Source organism: Balaenoptera physalus, assembly GCF_965194825.1.
Source record: "Balaenoptera physalus genome assembly, chromosome: 2".
Lineage (NCBI taxonomy): Eukaryota > Metazoa > Chordata > Mammalia > Artiodactyla > Balaenopteridae > Balaenoptera > Balaenoptera physalus.
In genome coordinates this window covers 152,767,767-152,789,590 of record NC_138883.1, presented here as the reverse complement: position 1 = coordinate 152,789,590, position 21,824 = coordinate 152,767,767, and the positions used below count along the sequence as shown (strand labels likewise).

General features: G+C 42.9%; 2 long non-coding RNA genes across 3 annotated transcripts in view; both read right to left on the bottom strand.

Annotated features, from left to right (window-relative positions):
* The window catches only part of LOC309655281, a 380,610-nt gene that overhangs the window by 250,078 nt on the left and 108,708 nt on the right, over positions 1–21,824 (bottom strand). The gene's annotated exons all lie outside the window — the stretch shown is intronic.
* Positions 1,872–21,824, bottom strand: part of LOC309655267 — a 33,406-nt gene continuing 13,453 nt past the window's right edge. For both annotated transcript variants that reach the window (XR_014260731.1, XR_014260732.1), the window contains one exon: positions 1,872–16,713. This is a non-coding gene — a long non-coding RNA (uncharacterized lncRNA). The remainder of the gene's footprint in view (positions 16,714–21,824) is intronic.

The window sequence follows — 21,824 nt, the reverse complement described above, 5'->3', positions numbered from 1 at the left end:
GCTGTGAGTATGTATGCAGTTAGATCTATATTTCATTAACGTTTATATTCTCCAGAGTACCTAGTGCTTAGTTCTTTCTAAATAAACATCAGATTCATTCAGGTTTCATCTGGAGACCGTTTCAGCATCACCAACTGTGTAGATCCTGTTCTCAAAATACGGACAATGTAGCAATCCCTCTCTCTCCCCCAACTCTTGTCGCCCTGGGTGCTGCCAGCTGAGCGAATTTGGGAGGTGGATTCTGGTCCTCCCTCTGTCACTAACGGGCCGTGTCACCTTAGCCTAGGATGGTGCCCATCTGTAAAGGTAGTCCAGCAGTGTGGTTTCCAGCGGTGCAGTTCCCTGACGGAGACCCTGGAGCTCATCCTGGGGCCCCGGTGGCCGGCGGGCGGGGAGCAAACCAGCCCCAGCCTCACCACGGCAGAGCTGTCCCATCCCTGCTCCACCCAGCACGGTCCCGCCACCATCTCATTTAGAAAGACACTTGCACAGAAAATTGGAAGGTCCGCAAACCATGGTCTAGGTGACCCCTAGTCCCTCAGCTCCTGGCGTGCGTGTTACAGTTATGACGGCACATGGCTGCCGCGGCACAGGGATCCTAATCAGAGTCCTCAGAGGGCTGGGGTTCTGACCCGCTGCCTGCACGGGCAGAGCACGTCAGAGAGGTCACCGGTAAACAGTGTGGGCACAGCTGTAAGAGGCCTTAATTCAGGGGGATGAGCCCTGCCCCGCAGCTGGGACAGGGCTCCTCGGGCCGGGCGTGGTCGCAGCTCCACATCGGGATGTCAGCCCACCCTCAACTGACCAGGAAAAGGCCACTTTCAAACCAGAGGCTCAGAGTTAAAAATCCTGACACACATCTTTGCGCACTGGGGAAATGCAAATCAAAACTGCAGTGAGATACCACCTCACACCCATCAGGATGACTAATATCAAAAATAGAAAATAATAAGTTTTGGTGCGGATGTAGAAAATTGGAACCCCTGGGTGCTGTTGGTGAGAATGTAGAATGGTGCAGCTGCTGTGGGAAACCGTACGGAGGTTCCTCAAAAACTAAACAGAACTACCATATGATCCAGCAACTCCACTCCTGGGTAGATGCCCAAAAGAACTGAAAGCAGCATCTCGAGATGGTATTTATACCCCCATTTCATAGCAGCATGATTCACAACAGCCAAAAGATGGAAACAACCCAAGTATCCACAGGTGGATGAATGGATGAACAGAGTGTGGCCCATCTATACAGTGGCATGTTATTCAGCCTTAAAGAAGAAAGAGATTCTGACACAGGCTACAGTGTGGATGAATCTTGAGGACATTATGCTGAGTGAAGTAAGGCAGTCACAAAAGGACAAATGCCATATGATTCCACTTACGTGAGGTACCCAGAGTATTCTACTCCATAGAGACAGAAAGTAGAAGGGGGATTGCCAGGGGCTGGGAGAGGGGGTGGGGAGGTGTTGTTTAATGAGTGTGGAGTTTCACTTGGGAAATGAAAAAGTTCTGGAGATGGATGGTTGTGATGCTACACAACACTGTGAATGTGTGCAACTGAAGTGTACACTTAAAATGGTAAATTGTATGTTAGGCACATTTTTACAGAATAAAAAAAAAGCCCTTTGTACCGCCTCTGTGGGGAAGGATAACCTGATAGAAAACAATAGAGAAAACGCCCGTGGGAGGGCGCTGGGACCCTTCAGCTGGGGGTGGGTGTCTGTGCAGATGTGGCACCCATCTCCCAGTTTCGGCAGCGGAAATGACACCACAGTGGCCAGAGTGTGAGGAATAAAAATAGAACCTCTGCTTTTAGCAAAATTTGCCATAAGTTGGAAGCACCAGCACTTTTATGCAAAAGGCAACATTTTCTTCTTGCACCCTCTTAAGAGGAGTCACTTGATAAAGAATAGCTTTTGATTTTGTATAACCCAACTGAGGGGCACAATCGAGGTGGAATAGTCACACTTGGACCAGATTCTCTAAAATCTGGTTTGTACCGTTCGGTGCCTACCGCACCTCCTAAACCTCTAATCACATGGGCATCAACCGTTTATTTTCCAAAATACATTTTAAGCAGAAATGTGCCCAAGGAGCAGACTCAGTAAGTTGGGTGCTGCGTCACGTCCCTACACACACACAGCTTGGATGAGTTTGCTGATGCCGGTGGGAGCTACACCCTCCCATTGGGATTGGTGGTTCAGCAGGGCTGCCTGAGCATCAGTCTACCTTTGCTTGTCAGGTGCCATGCCATTCCCCCGAAACAAGTAACTCAAGAGTCTTCGAAGTTCTACAGTTACACCCTGCTCATTCCAGAAGTTATGCATGTATCTCATGCTTTGTGCATTTACTCAGTAAATCACATAACATAGCTTCGTGTGTTCAGATATAAGTTCCTTAAAAGCAAGTGCCGTAACTATGCTCTTTCAGCCCTGTATGGCCAGCACATACACAGTTTACAAGAGGAGCTCAAGCAGTCAGGAGCTCGAGACATCAGATGCAGTGAAGTGCACATTGAAAAGCTGCTGGCTGTGGTCTGAGTGTCTGTGTCCCCCTCAAATTCACATGTTGAGTCCTAACCCCCAAGGGAATGGTGTCAGGAGGTGGGGGCTTTGGGAGGTGATGAGGCCATGAGGATGGAGCCCCCATGATGGGATCAGTGCCCTTTTAAAGGAGACCCCAGAGAACTCCCTCACCCCTTCCTCCACGTGAGGACACGGCGAGAAGATGCTGTCTGTGAACCAGGAAGCAGGTCCTCACCAGACACTGAATCTTCAGGTGCCTTGATCTTGACCTCCCATCCTCCAGAACTGTGAGAAATAAATGTCTATTGTTTATAAGCTGCCCGGTGTTGTGTTATGGCAGCCTGAACAGAGTTAGTCAGTGCCCTTCCCACCATATCAGGTATTGTTTTCCTGAGACGAGCATCCCAGACCTTGTGCCCTCATCCTACTGTTTGAGACTCACCCCCACCTCCCCAGTGCTCTAATAACCAAACCCCTGCCTTTCAGAACACGCCCACGTACGTAGAGCCAGCTTGCGTAGCAGCTCCAGGCACACCAGGCACTGAGGTGAGGATGAGGACTCAGACTCAGACTTCAGGGAACTCCCAGCCCTCCTTGTCTTTGCTTCAGTCCCATACTTGTATCCTACCAGAATGTCCTTCTGGAATGTTCTTCAAGACTATCTCCACCTTTTAACTCCTTTCTAAATGAACTTAAATCCTGTCTTGTTTATGAGGGCTTTTCTGAGGAAATCATAATTAGTCTTTCTCTCCTGTCATCTCCCAGATTATTTATGATATTGTGGCCATTCTATTTTGTATTAGAGAAAATTGCAAAGAGTTTATCTTCCTTTTCATAATGCAAGTTCCTTGAGACAAGAACTGGATTTAATTAATTAATCAGAGTACCTAGGTACAGGCCTTACATTCATTCACTTATCCATCCATTCATTTTTTTTTTCTTTTCTAATGAAGTATTTATTAAGGGTCTAACATATTTTCTGTGCTCAGGAAACAGAAAAAAAATCTAATTGCTTTTTCACCTTCAGCATGTGACTTCCGCAGTTCATAGACCAACAGCTAAACCTAGAGGAGCGAATGAGCCGGTCTTTTTCTTTGGAGTCATCGATCCCCTCGTATTTCCACATACAATGCTAAATTGTGTGTAAAATAAATACCAACAGTATGTAAGAGATGAGAGAGAGGTTTGGACTGGAGTTGTTGAAGATTTCAAGAAGATAGAATGTTTGCCCAGGGTGTGGGCTGATCCTTGAATAATGAGTTGGATTGAGAAGGTTATTCAAAGGGGGAAGGAGGAGATCAAAAGCTCCAGACTCTCAGATGTGCTGAGCAGAGGAAGTGGAAACCGGAAAACCAGAGGAGGGCTGCTGTCAGGAAGATGTACAAAACTTGCACGGGTAGGATAAGAACCAGACTTAAGACTTTGAAAGACAAGACTTTTTTTTCTTCATGGAAGTATAGTTGATTCACAGTATTATGTTAATTTCAGTATTCAGTTAGTGATTCAGTATTTTTGCAGATTATATTCCATTATAGGTTATTATAGGTACTGGTAATACATCCTGAGCTATACAGTATACTTATCTATTTTATACATAGTGGCTTGTATCTGTTAATCCCATACCCCTAATTTGTCCCTCCCCCATCCCTCTTCCTTTTGGTAACCGTAAGTTTGTTTTCTATATCTGTTGAGTCTGTTCCTGTTTTGCGTATACATTCATTTGTATTATTTTTTAGATTCCACATATAAGAGAGAGCGTACTGACTTATTTCACTAAGGATAATATTCTCTAGGTCCATCCACGTTGCTGCAAATGACAGAATTTCTTTCTTCTTATGGCTGAGTAATATTCCATCGTGTATATATACGACATCTTCTTTATCCATTCATCTATTGATGGACACTCGGGTTGCTTCCATGTCTTAGGTATTGTATATAATACTGCTATGAACATTGGGGTTGGGGTGCATATATTTTTTCAAGTCAGTGCTTTTGGTTTTTTTGGATGTAAACCCAGGAGTGGAATTGCTGGGTCGTAAAATGGTTCTAATTTTAGTATTTTAAGGAACTTCTATATTGTTCTCCGTAGTGACTGAACCAATTTACATTCCCACCAACAGTGCAGGAGGGCTCCCTTTTCTCCACGTCCTCCCCCACACTTGTTATTTATAGAATTTTTGATGATGGCCATTCAGACAGGTATGAGGTGATACCTCATTGTAGCTTTGGTTTGCATTTCTCTAATAATTAATGACGTTGAACATCTTTTCATGTGACTGTTGGCCGTCTGTGTGTCCTCTTTGGAAAAATGTCTATTGAAGTCTTCTGCCCGTTTTTGATTGGATTGTTCAGTTTTTTAATTGATTTGTATAATCTGTTTGTATATTTTGGATATTAATCCCTTGTTGGTCACATCATTTGCAAATACTTACTCCTATTCCGTAGGTTGTCTTTTCATTTTATTGGTGGTTTCCTTTGCTGTGCAAAAGCTTTTAAGTTTAATTAGGTCTCATTTGTTCATTTTTGCTTTTATTTCTTTTGCCTTATGAGACAGATCCAATAAAACATTGCTACGATTTATGTCAAAGATCAATCCCTAAGCTAAGGTGTTGAGTCTCTAAAAGTGGAAATTCAGGCAATGACACTGTTTATTCTTTCCTGGCTGGTTCAACCTGGCCCCAGAAAAATCCCTGTCCGCACTGGACTCCTCTCATGTCTGAGCCTCCTTCCAGGGCTCTGCAAATTCCTGGGGTGACCGGTTGGCCCCACTCACTCCTCACTCCCTCGGCACCCTCCTAATTTCAGTATTTGAGGCATGATATGGGGGTGTTTGAAGGATCAGAGAGGCAGAAGAAGGATATTTTCAGTTGTTGAGTGGTTTTTTCCTTCATTCCTTCTTTCCTAAGCTCACACAAACCTGTCTTCAGGTTTTCTCCTCCTTAGAAATCTGAGTGGCCACAAATAGATACCATATGATGTCTTGTCTCGCCTGTCCTCTCACGCAGCCTCTGAGCAGGTCACATTATGCTCATCACAGAGCTGGGGAAGTGAGCAGGCAGATGTTGCAATGTGCCCAACTCACATGGCACACACACAGCTCATGTCCACGGGGAGGTGCGACTCCCACCGGGCAGAACCACCCCGGGCCCCCGCTTCTCTCGCCATTGCCTTTCCAAGGCCCACTTACCCTCTGCAAACGCAGTTTGTTTAGGTCCATTGAAGGTGTTGGAATGGGTGCTCTCCAAAGCCCCCACTGGATGCGGATTTCCTTCTTCCTCTCTTCCTCAGCTTTGCCTTTGCAAAAAGACCAGTGAGGAAAGGGGATCAGTAGAAGAATTTGGAACAAAAAATGAGTTGTGGTCAACCAAGGTTAGAAGGAAGATTTTGGTTTTTTCCTCAAATTACTTGAAATAATAAAAGAATGTAAGAGTCATGGGATTTGGGGAGCAATGTTTTCTTTTTCTTCCAAAGCATTTACTTACAGTGGAAGTGCTGAGATTCAGCCCTAAAGAGAGATGAAGTTACAAGACATAAGGTTTAAAATGGCTGTGCCTTATAATATAACATCAGTATTTTTAAAGTAATTACATCAATTTCCTTCCGATTGAAAAAATGTTAAATCAGAATCTTTGTAGGCGGTGATATGCAAGTCCATTATTGTTTGGATAATGCACAACAGTTGTTCTCATAATTTAAAAAATAACATTTCCTGGGCTTCCGTGGTGGCACAATGGTTAAGAATCCACCTGCCAATGCAGGGGACACAGGTTCGAGCCCTGGTCTGGGAAGATCCCACCTGCTGCAGAGCAACTAAGCCCTCGTGCCACAACTACTGAAGCCCACGCACCTAGAGCTCATGCTCCATAAGAGAAGCCGTCGCAATGAGAAGCCCACACACTGCAACGAAGAGTAGCCCCTGCTCGCCACAACTAGAAGAAAGCCCGCGCACAGCAACGAAGACCCAACGCAGCCAAAAATAAATAAGTAAAATAAAATAAATTAATTCTAAAAATCTTTATAAAAAATAACATTTCCAAAACTTGCTTTAAAGCATTTACACAAAGTATTTGTGTGATTCTTTTGCCATATCTATAAAGAATATATATATATATTTTTTTCATTTAGATTAATTTTTGCTTAGATGTATTCTGATGATTTTCTTGACTGGTACTCTCTTGAGAAAGAATTTTCTATTGCTTAAGAAAAAAAACTATAATACACGGTGCATAATAACATTCATTTAGATTTTTCACCTTAACCCTATTTTTAACTTTGCATTACTAAAGCAGAACCTACCAGTAAAATGAAAGGAAGAGAATAGACTACTGCATTTACAGAATATATTTCTAATTTAAGAAACATTTTCTGCATTCTGAACTATAAATGTGGATTATGTACAAATTTCATAGGATTCAGATACTAAGAGTAGATTTTCTGATACCATGTGAATCTAGGTTCCCCACTTTAAAATATCAAGTGGTCTCCTTTAGACTTGGTATCCACTGAGATGCTTTCCAAGAGTGGCACTATAGGAATAAAATTTAACTGTAGCTATTATACATGAAAAGAAAAACCCTCTCATGTTTTGAGAGGAAACAGGAAAAACAGCATTGAGTTAGTGAGGAAAAAGCTGTAGGTCTCTGTTTTCACTGCTTCTTATCTCACAGCTCCGTTTGTCTGTAACACCAGTTCCCTGGTAGTTTCAGGGTTTCCACTTAATGATGCTGACCGTAACAGACCTGCATTCACTGCATCTCCAGGAATGACTCTCATAAAATAAACATCCAACCATATTAGAATAAATTGTGTGTCTTTGTTAATATGGATTCATAGGAACCTAAATATATTCCTGATACATAAAATGGACACGTTTCTTTTTTCCATTTGCTGGATCCGAATTTGAACTTCCCAAATGAAAAACTTGAAGACTGTAAACCTGGAAGCCCATGATATTCCAGGCACTTTAGGAAGGAGAACAAATCAAAGTAGCCCAGTCGAGGGCCAGTTGTAGACATGTGTGAGGATTATGAGTACATATTCCAGTTAGCCTGCTGACATCAGGTATGAGGTTGGCCCCAGGTTTAATGAACTTTGCTTATGTCAAATATACCAAAATCCATGGGATTAGCCAAGTCTCTGTTGATCTAAAGCACCTGGGATTTCTACCGTCCATATGTTTTCATTTAAGGGCCAATTTACCCCAGGAAAGCTCAAAGGAGAGTTCCAAAATATATTGCTGTAACATTAAATTTATCCAGTTGGCTTGCATTTAAGCAGTGTGTAGATGTTGCACATGATACGTGTAAACCCTTTATTAGCAGTGTCAGCTGTTGACAAATTACATGTAATTCTGGCGTTGCAGGAAACTCTGCATATGCTGCACGACTGCTTCTGTCAGTGGGGAAAGCACAGCCTTTCAAGGGCTGGATCAATGGGCACTGCAGAAAGGACCTGATTTAAATGACACTGGCCACCTGTGAATATCTGTTAGGCTCCCCAACTGCCCAGATTTGATTCCTAATCTGCAAAGAAACCTTCCTACCTGGTGGCTCCAGGCCGCTCCTGACTCTGCATTTTCATGTCTTGGAGACCCAAGATGAGGGAGAGGCCTTGCAGGGCCGTTGCTGGCATCTCACCAGCGATCCATAGGCCTCTTTCTTGGTCTAAAGAAACGTAGCAACAGTGGCTCTGTTATGGCAGTCCCGTGCTTACTGTCCTCACACTCCAAATGCTAGGTCGACGGGAGCATAAGGAACGGAGCCATCAAAGAAATCGGTTGAAAGTCTTGAGTTGAAAACACCCACAGATCGCACAGTCCCCATCAGGGCTTTTCCCAGGGGAAAAGGGCCTGGAAGGAGGCTGGGACACAGCCAAGAAGGCTGCAGCCCGCTCCGTGCCAGGTGGCCCTCACTGAGTTCATCCTGGGAGTTGTGGGGACTCCCAGGGAGACAGGGAGGCTGGAGTGGCTGGGCCTCTCACAAATCCCAGTGAGCGCTGTGATGAGGATGTCCCTGGGCTGTGTCCTTGGAGGGCGGAGAGGAGACACGTGTTCAAACGCCTGTGGTGCCGAGATGAAGGGCGCAGGACGTGGCACACCGAACAGGGCAAGGGTGTGGGTCAAGGTCAGAAGACGTTCACATGCAAGTGAGGACCCAGCACACAATCCTGTCTGAGGGGCCAGAGTCCCACCCCGTGCAAGCGCGTAGAATCAGCTACCGCAGAATGGCGCCGTAACCATGGCATATGTAGGAACTTTAAAAGTCTGGTCTGAGAAAACCAAGTCTGGGAAGTACTCTCAAAAGCACAGTGGTCCATTTACCCAGGTGGACGACCTAACAGAATCCCTGGTGAGTCTGAGCAAGAGGCAATAGTGTTAAAATCCAATTTTAACAAGAACCAACCAGGTCAGAATGGACCAAGAGAAATCAGTCACTTATGGACAAAAGGAAAACTACATTTTAAAAAAGGACATGATTTTATCACCTTGCTGCAACTTCTTACATATGACTCGAGTCTTGATAACAGATCAAACCATTAACAACTTTCTGGTTTCTTAGGTAGGTGCTGCTTGACTACAAACCTACTGCAATTAATTAAATCAAATGGATTTAACAGAGTCTTCTGCATGACCTAAAAGAAGTAGATGACATCCATCTTACTAGATGGCAATTCCAAATAATCCCACTTTGCTGTAGTGTCTCATTTGTTGTTTCCTCACATAGGAGTACAAGTATTTCAAGACGTGAAGTGGGAAAAGCTGATGTTGCATTCTCAGGTTTGTCTCATTCTGTTTTCACTTTCTTTGCCAGTCTTCAGATTACAGGGTGGAGGAGAGGGACCAAGATGCTGTCTTGAACCTTCTCTCTCCTTCCTCCTGAGAAAGAAAGCCAGCCCTTGCCATCCTGGACCTGGTCTGGGACTCTTAGCCAGGCCTTGCTGTTCTCCCCATGAGTATAACAGCTGCACTGCATGTCAGCATCAGTCCAGGCCGCCCCGAGACCAGGATGCAACAAGACAAAAGCAAGACCTCCGTGTGGTTATTTCTGAACACTGAAAAGTACGAGCATCATACAAGCCACAAAAATGACCAATAATGCCATTTTCCTGGCAAATAGGCAAGACTGCTTCTTCTTTACTAATTATAACTTTAGTCTTACTATTGTCTGCTCTGCTTCCAGATAAGATTTGTGAATCTCCTCAGTCATAAAATTATCCCTGCCTCCTTACAGCACCCAGTCCAGAGTAGACCCCCACTCCCTTCAGCGGTCCGCAAAACCACCTAACGTAAGCCCAATCCTAGGGGTCCTTCTAATACCTTCTTGCTGAGATACCCCCTTCCCCAGGGTGGATTGTCCCTCGCTGCAGCTCCTTTGACCACAGGGGTGTCCTGGTGGCCTTTGACTGGAAGCTGTGGGCCCCGTGCTCCTCCACGGGCACTCAGTCACTCACAGCACTTCAGCCCATCTCCAGGGGGACAGCTCTCCAATCTCTGTTTCTCGCCTTGACCTCTTCATTGGATTATACTCAGGTTTTCAAATGCCTGTCAAATATTCCCAGATGCCATGTTGCTAGAAATCCGAATAAAGTTTGTCCCAAGCTAAACTCATCATCTTTTCCCCCTTAACGTCTTCTCTGCTTCCTGCAGCTCCCATCTCACATAAATCTCTGGTCTCTCAGGCTCTAAGTAGGAAAGGAAACCTATAGAAGGGCTGAAAGTTGCTAGATAACATATCAGGAACACCAAAGCCCTTAACCAAGTGTGAAATTCTACTTGAGTATTGTCCAAAAAATTACTCTGACACTTGTTAAATATGGTAAGAAAGTCTGTTCAAGAAGGGACCACTGCAATGGGGTTTTGCAGTAGGGGAGAGAGATCGGGCTCAACCCCAAATAAAGACATGTGGAGATTTACTGGCAAGGAGCAGGGTGGGGGTCAGTGGACGGAACACGACATCAGAGCTGGGGGACTCTTGCTAGCACAACTCGACCGGATTCTTGCAGAAGGCAGGTGATAGTTGGTGATGAGGGTGATAAGATATCAAGGGTGGAGAATGAGGAATTTGACCAGATATTGATGGTGGGAGATTTTCACTAAACTGACCCACCAGGATTCTTGCTAAAACTGAACTAAGCTGCCGAGGGTCAGAGCCCAAGTTTGGGGCCTGGTCCAGAAGAGGCCTCAGAGGAGCCCAACCCAGGTTTGGTCAAGGAGACAGTCTTTGTCAGTATATATGGCTTTATTATTCTTAATTTCATTTTCTTCCAATTTCAAACAAAAACAACAGAACAGCCAATGTTTAAAGTTCAGGAATATGGCAGCACAAGATGATGATGCTCTTCGTATGTGAAGACTTAATTTTGGGGGAAAAATTGCCCAGAGCAGCTGTCTTCTTCCCATATGTTTCTATTTAAAACCCTGAGAAATCCTAGCTTTGTAAAATTCATACTGACCTGTCCTCACCATTTGAATGATCCTTCCATCAATGTAAATGGAGGGAAGATGCCACTTACTGAAATGTTAGTCGCAGGCGGCGAGAATGCTATGTTCTTCTCTCATGTGCACCTCTCTGCCCAGGTCTTCAGTTCAGCGTTGAAAAGATACTTTTCCTCTTGCTTTATCTTCAGCTAGGACATGGGTAATAGCAGTATTTGACAATAGTCTTATAATCTGAACAGATAGTTTCTGAGACTGGATTTCCATCAGAATCACTGGAGGAGTTCTTTTTCTTTCATCTCATGTTTTTCTTTTAAGAAACAGATTCTCAGGTCCCCACAATGTGCACCATCCCTGAGATTCTAATTCAGAAGATTTGGGACTTGAGAAGCATGATCTGTAAATGAAAAACACAAAACAAGAAACTCTCCCAGCTGATATTGATGACCAGCAAGACTTAGAAATTACTTACTAAATAAAATGACTTATATTCTGGACATTGTCATTGGGTCAATACAATACATTCTACCTTACTACCCTTTAAAACATGAAAATAAAATATTACTTTTTATATAAAAAGTTAAAGACTAGACAAAGCAAAATATTTAGAATGCTCTCTGTAAATGTTTAAAAATAAATAAAATCCAGTGTATGTTTTTTTCAATTTTTATCAAGGTGTTTCATTCATAATATTAAACAAAATTTCTTTTAAATACAATTTTTCTTAAAGTATCTCTTAGAAGCCCTTCCTAAACCTTGCTTCTGTTCCTAAGCTTCAGGGCAGCCCTTATGAATAGTTCTTTTTTAAAAAACAAAGATGGGTGAGCTTTCTCTTGCCATTTCTGGTTTTCTGGCAGCTGGTTTACCATGTCTTCCAGATCCTGTGCACACCTCCAGTAACCAACTAAAGACAGAATTTACTTTCACCAGATGGTAAGGTTCTTGGGGGCAGAATTATGTCTGTCCTTTCATTACTGTGTCCCCACTGCATTTAACAGCATCTGACCTGGAGTGTGTGTTGACTGTTTGTTAAAGGGGTGAATGTACAAATTTACAGTCAAGTAAGTGGACCTGATCTTCATGTGAGGAGCACAGATCATGACTGTCTTTTCTAACCAGAATGAAGTCATTTGTCCTCTCAGAAGTAAGAAACGTACCTAACCCCTCATATAAAGGGAGTCTCTCTGACATCAACTATGATTTGAAAAGTTTATGACAGTGCTGTCTACACAAATATGAGATCATGTGATGTCAGTATGTATTGGATCACCGTTCACAAATGTATGTCTGGCTGCCTTGGAAAAGTTAGTGTAATGTAAGAAACAGGCACTTGTGAAAAGCTAGATTCAAGACTCATATTTGTCACCAATTTAATTGCATGAAGTTTTACTCTACCTTTCAGCTTTACTGGCCTCAGTTTCTTCCTGTGCAAAATACTTCTAAGGAGTAGGTTAAATTAAAGTTAACATTCTTAGCGATTCAATGATCTTTTCTTAGGAGAAAAGTTTAAACCACATGGCGGAAAGAAAAACATAAATCCAGTCTTTTTTTTTTTTTTTTTGGTAAATATAGAAAAAAATGAGATGCCTGTAGTCATCTGTTGATTTTTATGTAAAATGTCTTTTTCTTTGTTACTTTTTTTATTCTCATCCCTGTATTTCTCTTTTTACTATTTCAATATCTTACACATGCTTCTATGAATTGCCTTTGTCCCATGATGCTGTGCTTATCAATCCTACGATTATCCTTTTCTTTCTAGATTTTAAGATTGGGGAGATCAGACACCAGGCTACTTTTATTTCTTTATCCACAGTAACTGATATAATATAGGAGCTGAATACAGCTTTGATGGTGAGATAAATGAATGAAGAAATACAGGAATGAAGAAATGGATTGTCAATGAGAAAACAAAACAACAAAAGGAGCTTACCACTATCTCAGCCTTTGAATCTTGGAAACATTTTATTATATTTTATATTTTTTAATTGTAGTAAAATACACATCACAAAATTTACCATCTTCACCATTTTTAAGGGTACCTCTCAGTGGCATTAAGTACATTCACATTGTTGTGCGACCGTCACCACTATCCATCTCCAGAACTTTTTCATCTTCCACAAATGAAACTCTGTCCCCATTACATACTCCCCATCTCCCTGCCCCAAGCCCCTGGCAACCACTGGACCTTGGGTTGCTTCCACCTTTTGGCTGTTGTAAATAATGCTGCTTTGAAGATAGTTGTTCAAATATCTGTTCAAATCCCTGCCTTCAATTCTTTTGGTTAAACACCCAAAAGTGGAATTGCTGGATCATACAATAATTCTATGTTTGATTTTTTGAAGAACCTCCATACGGTTTTCTGTAGTGGCTGCACCAACTTACATTCCCACCAACAGTGTACAGTGTTCCAATTTCTCCACGTCCTCACTACACTTTTATTTTCTGGGTTTTGATAGTAAGCATCCTATTGAGTGTGAGGTGGTGTCTCATTGTGGTTTTGATTTTCATTTCCCTGACGGTTAGTGATGTTGAGCATCTCCGCATGTTCTCATTGGCCACCCGTAATACTTTATTTTTTTGATGAGGCGTTTATGGTAGTCAGCCCCATAGATGGTTATTTGAACTTCTTAGTCAAACAACTTAGTCACTGTATTACTGCCCTGAATGGTTTGTTACTCTCACACGATTACATGTTGACCAGTTGTCAGTCTGGTGCCTGGAGCTTTGCGTCTGTCATCTCATTTGATTCTCCCCCAAACTGGGAGTGGCACATGCTGGTGTCCCTATTTTATAGACGAGGGTGACACAGGCTAAGTGACTTCTCCAAGGCAGCATGACTAGTTCCCAGCCCTGCTGGAAATCAAGCTCTGGGCCTCCGACACCAACATAGTTTATTTGGGTAAACAAGTTGTGCTCACTGTGTTGATAAACCTCACAGGCACTCACCACCATGAAAAAGCAAACCCCCCAACCACGTAACTGCTCGTTCCTACTTAGATCATCCCAAATAGGAGAGACCCCCGATGGTGCCATGTGTGTCACAGGGAAGCCCTTTCGTGTCAGGGCATCCTAACCCTGACTGGTACCTGGGCACTTCGCTTATGCTGACACACAGCCTAAAAAAGGTCTTTACATCTTAATTCAGATGGTCCTTCAGCTTGATTAATGCTGTTAAGTAAAATGCTGTTATGCATAAAGGAAAAAAATAAATAGAAGGACCTAGCTAAGCGCTTTTTTATTAGCCTTAGGGCAAGTTCATTAACTATGCTCTAACTGTTTTGTGTAATTTATGCATTATATGCATGTACGCTTAGTACCGGATAAAATAGATCATTGACTCAATTAATGATAGCAGTGCCACCTCCCCTGCTGGGTTTAGGAATCTATCAGAGTTTCTGATAAATCTAGTCTTCAGTAGCTTATGCATGGGAGCGACCTTCCATCAAGAAACATATATTTGGGCTTGGAAAGTGTCGAAGTGCCCTTTTATAAGCAGAAAATGATTGAATCAGGATCATTAGCAGCTCTGAGTAATCCTATTATTCAATCTTCCCCTCCCACCCTTCCTGCCACCTTAGAACTGTATTTGAGACCAGTTTCCTCAGCGTCTTCCTTTTCTGCTGGTTTAGCAGTCTCATTGTGTTTCTTCTGGGTCAAAAAGCATTTAAAAAAAATTTTTTTATTGAAGTATAGTTGATATACAATATTGTGTTTCAGGTGTACAGCAAAGTGATTCGGTTATACATACACATATATGAAGAGCATTTTTTAAAAAGAATCTTCAAACACTTTCCAGAGGGTTCTGTCACACGAGGTTTCTCCTAACAGTTGTTAGTTAGTGCTTAGATCTCTGGATCTGTGAAGTGAGTCTCTCCCTGATTTTTTCTTTAATTACGCTGGATTAGTTCTATTTAGAAAGCAGCCCATTGCTTTGGGGGTGCTGTACTCAGTATACAAACCTCTGAGGGTGACTTCCTCCACGAAGGGCCTTGCCTACGGGGGGTGGAGCTGGTCAGCCTCAGGCCTGGAGAAGGAGCCGACCCTGGGGTCATCCACACTTGGTGCCTGAGGGTGTCCACACTTCATCCTGGGCACATCCTCTTAAGGGAACCGAAAATATGAGCTACATGCGAGCAGGGGCCTGGGCCTCCCATTGCAGCTCCCGACTGCCCAGCGGAGAACTGCGGGGAGTAAAGAAATCTGATGAAAGAGACTGCACTCTGGGGACCCCAAGGGTGCTGAAGGCAGCACGGAAACACCCAGTTTCTCAGAAAAATAGTTGATGCTTGAAGAGCAAAGGAGACTAGAGGAAGGTGTCAGGTGGACTAAACGTTCTAATTTCATACATTTGCAGCCTTGCGTGGCTTCCTGAAAATGAGCTCAGTGTACAGGAGGGTCTAGTGAGATGCCAGTAGTTTTGTAAATCAAAGTGGGTGAGTGTGTTGGGAATGGCAGAGACTGCTCAGGTCAAGCACCTGTGTGAAACGGCGGGCGTCAAACAGGCCTCTTCAGTGAAGGGTCGCCGCGTCCCAGAGGGTCTGGCCACACGTGAACCATGGCCAGTCCGGATGGAGGTGTGCCTGGTGCAAAGGTGGACACCAGATTTCTTTATATGAAAAAAGGAAAGTAAATTAATATTTTTATATTGATTACATGTTAAGGTGATAAGATTTGGGGTTAAATATATTATTAAAAGTCATTTAACCCGTTCGCCTTTTTTTTACTTTTTTCAATGTGATTACAAGAAAATCCTAAATGGCATTTGTGAATCCCATTGCGTTTCTACCAGGCCGCATCTCTGACGTGCTAACTGCCTCACGTGTCCCTAGAAGATGGGGCACCCAGCACTTCCCTCCACAACTTCACCTCTAAACTCCATTTGGTAGAACTTTTATACATCTTCCTTGAAACACCAGTTTTCCACAGTAAACAGTTTCAGAAACCAGTCAAAGTAATATTTTCATCTTCGGCTCAGTCTCATTCAGACTCAACTAGCTGTCCCACTGCATCTTCTGACAAATCCACAAGGATCCTGTGTGTGTTACCCGATGTGTTTGTTACCTGAGGGCGAAGCTGCGACCAGTGAGGCAGGCCCTGCTGGTGATGCACTTTACAACACTCAGTTAATCAACCTTACGATCTACTAAACCAGCGGTCCGCAAACGTTTTGGCACCAGGGACCAGTTTCGTGGAAGGCAGTTTTTCCGCGGATGGGGTGAGAGGGTGGGTCCAGGCGGTAATGCAAGCGATGGGGAGCGGCAGATGAAGCTTCGCTCGCTCGCTCACCCGCCACTCACCTCCTGCTGTGCAGCCCAGTTCCAAACAGGGTCTGCGGCCCCGGGGGTTGGGGACACCTGTACGAAACAATCCATAGTCTCTAAGTAATAAATCATCGATACCCACATTTAAAACAACCAGAACAAACTTACCCAATTAACTAAAACGTAACTAAAACCATCAGTCTAGTCTTTAAAATGATCATTTAATGATTTTAAAACGCAGGAAAAGAATGTGTGAAATAGCAGATGAATTCCAGGAGTCATTATTAGAAACCCATAGTTCCATTGGTCTCACAAGTCCTAATACTTAAGTTAACCTTGAGGTAAGGGTTGCATTTGTACAGATGCTGGGGGGACTTGGAGAGTGTATCTGGAAAAAGATGGGGGATGAGACTGTGTCTCGGGGAGGCCGCCCCGGAAGACCGGGGACAGTCACAGCATGCTGCCAGGTAGTGTGGTACCACAGCTTACATTCGCAGAGCTTCAGCAAAAAGAGGAAAACTGATGTATTAATTTCTTTAGGAGACATAAATATTTTGCACCATAAAATATATAAGAAGAAATTTCCGTGAGATTTGCAGCAAAAAAAAAAAAGCTCAGAACATTTATAGGAACAGACATTGACAAACAATAGTGATAAATATATGGATTACATTACCTTTCTTTTTAAATAAACATGGCTTTCAGCCTAAAAGTAAAAAAAGCCATTGGCACAAAAGACCTTGGATTTTCCTGAGCCTAAAATATTTGGAAAGCACTTGAAGGAATTTTCCTGAACCTTCTGCTACACTCAGTAATCCCTACCTAAGCTACTCTTGAGTAAACTATTTTGAGAATGACTCATCCTGTACATACACTTGCCTCCTTTCAAAACACCAGCCCTCTGTTTATATCATCTTTAATTTCTTTCAACAGTGTCTTATAGTTTTCTGCATACAGGTCTTTTGTCTCCTTAGGTAGGTTTATTCCTAGGTATTTTATTCTTTTTGTTGCAGTGGTAAATGGGAGTGTTTCCTTATTTTCTCTTTCAGATTTTTCATCATTAGTGTATAGGAATGCAAGAGATTTCTGTTCATTAATTTTGTATCCTGCTACTTTACCAAATTCATTGATTAGGTCTAGTAGTTTTCTGGTAGCATCTTTAGGATTCTCTGTGTACAGTATCATGTTATCTGCAAACAGTGACAGCTTTACTTCTTCTTTTTCCAATTTGGATTCATTTTATTTCTGTTCTTGGATTGGAAGAATCAACATTGTGAAAATGACTATACTACCCAAAGCAATCTACAGATTCAATGCAATTCCTATAAAACTACCAATGGCATTTTTCACAGAACTAGAACAAAAATTGCACAATTTGTATGTAAACACAAAAGACCCTGAATAGCCAAAGCAATCTTGAGAAAGAAAAACGGAGCTGGAAGAATCAGGCTCCCAGACTTCAGACTATACTACAAAGCTACAGTAATCAAGACAGTATGGTACTGGCACAAAAACAGAAATATAGATCAATGCAACAGGATAGAAAGCCCAGAGATAAACCCACATACATATCGTCACCTTATTTTTGATAAAGGAGGCAAGAATATACAATGGAGGAAAGACAGCCTCTTCAATAAGTGGTGCTGGGAAAACTGGACAGCTCCATGTAAAAGAATGAAATTAGAACACTCCCTAACACCATACACAAAAATAAGCTCAAAATGGATTAAAGACCTAAATGTAAGTCCAGACACTATAAAACTCTTAGAGGAAAACATAGGCAGAACACTCTATGACATAAACCACAGCAAGATCCTTTTTGACCCACCTCCTAGAGAAATGGAAATGAAAACAAAAATAAACAAATGGGACCTAGTGAAACTTAAAAGCTCTTGCACAGCAAAGAAAACCATAAACAAGATGAAAAGACAACCCTCAGAATGGGAGACAATATTTGCAAATGAAGCAACTGACAAAGGATTAATCTCCAAAATTTACAAGCAGCTCATGCAGCTCAATATCAAAAAAACAACCCAAACCAAAAATGGGCAGAAGATCTAAATAGATATTTCTCCAAAGAAGATACACAGATTGCCAACCAGCACATGAAAGGATGCTCAACATCACTAATCATTAGAGAAATGCAAATCAAAACTATAATGTGGTATCACCTCACATGGGTCAGAATGGCCATCATCAAAAAATCTACAAACAATAAAGAGGAGAGGGTGTGGAGAAAAGGGAACCCTCTTACACTGTTGGTTGGAATGTAAATTGATACAGCCACTATGGAGAACAGTATGGAGGTTCCTTAAAAAACTAAAAATAGAACTACCTACCATAAGACCCAGCAATCCCACTATGGGCATATACCCTGAGAAAACCATAATTCAAAAAGAGTCATGTACCACAATGTTCATTGCAGCTCTATTTACAATAGCCAGAACATGGAAGCAACCTAAGTGTCCATCGACAGATGAATGGATAAAAACGATGTGGCACATATATACAATGGAATATTACTGAGCCATAAAAAGAAATGAAATTGAGTTATTTGTAGTGAGGTGGATGGACCTAGAGTCTGTCATACAGAGTGAAGTAAGTCAGAAAGAGAAAAACAAATACCATATGCTAACACATATATATGGAGTCTAAAAAAAAAATGGTTCTGAAGAACCTAGGGGCAGAACAGGAATAAAGACACAGACGTAGAGAATGGACTTGAGGACACGGGAAGGGGGAAGGGTAAGCTGGGACAAAGTGAGAGAGTGGCAAGGACATATATACACTACCAAATGTGAAATATAGCTAGTGGGAAGCAGCCATATAGCACAGGGAATCAGCTCGGTGCTTTGTGACCACCTAGAAGGGTGGGATAGGGAGGATGGGAGGGAGATGCAAGAGGGAGGAGATATGGGGATATATGTATATGTATAGCTGATTCACTTTGTTATAAAGCAGAAACTAACACACCATTGTAAAGCAATTATACTCCAATAAAGATGTTAAAAAAACACAAAAACACCAGCCCTTTTCACCAAGCCACCTGCAGCCATGAGAACGGAAGATCTAATCTGCCCCTTGAACTCATTCAGGATCATGAAGTCCCATCCCAGCAGAGGCCAGGAATGGTGCTGAGTTGGCTGGGTTGGGTGGCTCCTGGGTCAGCTTCTATCCATCTTTGCAAAGGTCCTTGTCAGCCACTGAGATGAAAGAGCTGGGCTTCGAGGCCAGACAGCTGGATGCGAAGCTGGCACCTTCTCTTACTTGCCATGAGATCCCCGCCAAATTCGCAGGGCTCAAAGCAAAGTGAAAATGTGGGTTCCTTTGTTCAGAAAGCATTAAGAGTCTCCAGACAGCGAGGGCAGAGCACTGCACCAAGCCTGGACTATCTCTGAGGTTCCTGTGTCCTTCAGCACAGGGATTTTTCCACCTCAGCTCCATGTCTTCACCCACGTAATTCCCCATGATCTGTCTGCATTACTGGGCTGTGGGAATTAGGACAGTGAAGACAGCTCTCATTTACTAAGCTCGAACACGCCACAGTTTCTATGCTGAGCTTTCTACCTGCACTGTGTTTAATCTCTACTCGATGCCCCCCAACATGTCTCATGTCAGATGCAGAAATTATCTGTGGTCCCTGAGCGATGGGCTCACCATCAGCAGCTCACTGGTCTTCAGTGACAGCAGGACCGGAACCCAGTTCTTTCTGTATCCAGCTCTGCTTTTCATCACCTGCCCTGCCCTCGAGAAAAGCTGATTCACAAGCAAAATCCTATCCTCAATTCCTTGCTCTAATGCTTTGTTTTGTTTTTTAATACATTGATTCACCTTGGAAAAATTTTTGTAAATGAGCAAATAAAGACTGATACCGTGACCGTCTGAAAGCAAGGGTGCAGATGCAGGCGACTACATCTGCAGGGAGGGGAGGTGGAAGCAGGAGAGCATAGGTCTCATGAGCCCAGTTCCTAGAATTTGGTCCGAGGAGTCCGGGGCCGTCCTTCCAGCTGAGAGGTCCCCCGTTCCTCCTTCTCCTGCCCTTGTTAAAAACAGGAAGCTTTGTTACATCTATAACGCCTTTCATTTTCTAAGCTGGATTGATTCCTGATAAGCATTCCTTTTAATTATTCTTTAATGTTTATTGCCTTTTCTTATCAAAAAATGGTGGCACGTTTAAGAATTCTGTCTTTTTTTCTTTTTCTGAAGGAAATCATTGGTCCTTCTCTCCACCCGCTTCCTGCATTTCTGCCGTTTGTGAAGTTGAGTTTCTGGGAGTGGGAGGGGACCTGACTCCCCAGGACAGTTATACTGGAGGTGAATCTGGAATCTGGCTGGGCTTCCAAAACCACTCATCTACAAAGAGGTTTTATAGCCTTGTAAACAGCTGTGGCAGCAAAAATCTCCCTGTTCAAATGACCAAATAAAGTAAGATAGGACTAATTTGATATTTTTCAAGTGGGCTTTTAGAAAATAAAAAATCATTAACCCTAATTAGGTTTATTTAAGTTGCCTATTTAACTGGCTAATTTATTTATAACATATTATTTGTATAGGAATGGCATTTCCACTATACACCTCTGTGTGCAAATAACCAATTTCAGTAAACTGGGTCTATGTCTGATGACAGCGTATGTCTGTCCCTCATCCAGAGAGCAATTCCCTGTCCTCCTCCTTTCTTATGTCATTAACCTGTGCAGTAAGGTCCTGTTCTTAACCACATTTCCACACACTACAACCCAACCAGAGCCTGACTCAGTGCCTGAGTCGCAATGCATTGACTCCAGTAATAGGACCGCAGGTCTGATGCACAGACTTTCTCATTGAGTTTTTCTTTTTTTTTGGCCACACCGCACGGCTTGCAGGATCTCAGTTCCCTGACCAGGGATCGAAACCCGGCCACGGCAGTGACAGCACCAAATCCTAACCAGTAGGCCACCAGGGAACTCCCTCATTGAGACTGACGGGTGCAGTGTCTGCTTTTCCCTTGCAGACCAAAGTAAGGGTTTTTGTCTTTCATTTTTATCTCTGAGACTGTCAGCTAATAATGTAGTTGTTCCAGGTATGGGTATGACCTGAAACTATAAGTGAGTCACTGAATACTTCAGAAAAAGGAAGGCAAAAATGTCCAGGACAGACTGGCCTCATCCTCATCCCTCATGAATTATCCGTCACAGCAGTCGCTACCGAACAGACACTCTCCAGCTCCCCGTAGTTCCACACAAACTCTCTTCCACCCTCACCTGTAAAATTTTAATCCAGGTGTTTCTTGTGTCTTAAACATAATCATAGCTGTGGGAATTCCTTGCCAAAATCTTGTGATAGTCTTTCCTACTACATTTTAACTTAGCGTCGTCTCATTTTATGCTCAGATACGTGGAGAGGATTTGTTCACTGTCTCTTGCCCATGAATTTTTTTTTTTTTTTTTTTTTGGCTGCGTTGGGTCTTTGTTGCCGCGTGTGGGCTTTTCTCTGGTTGTGGTGAGCGGGGGCTACTCTTCCTTGTGGTGTGTGGGCGTCTCATTGTGGTGGCTTCTTTTGTTGCGGAGCATGGGCTCCAGGCACGTGGGCCTCAGTAGTTGTGGTTTGCAGGCTCTAGAACGCAGGCTCAGT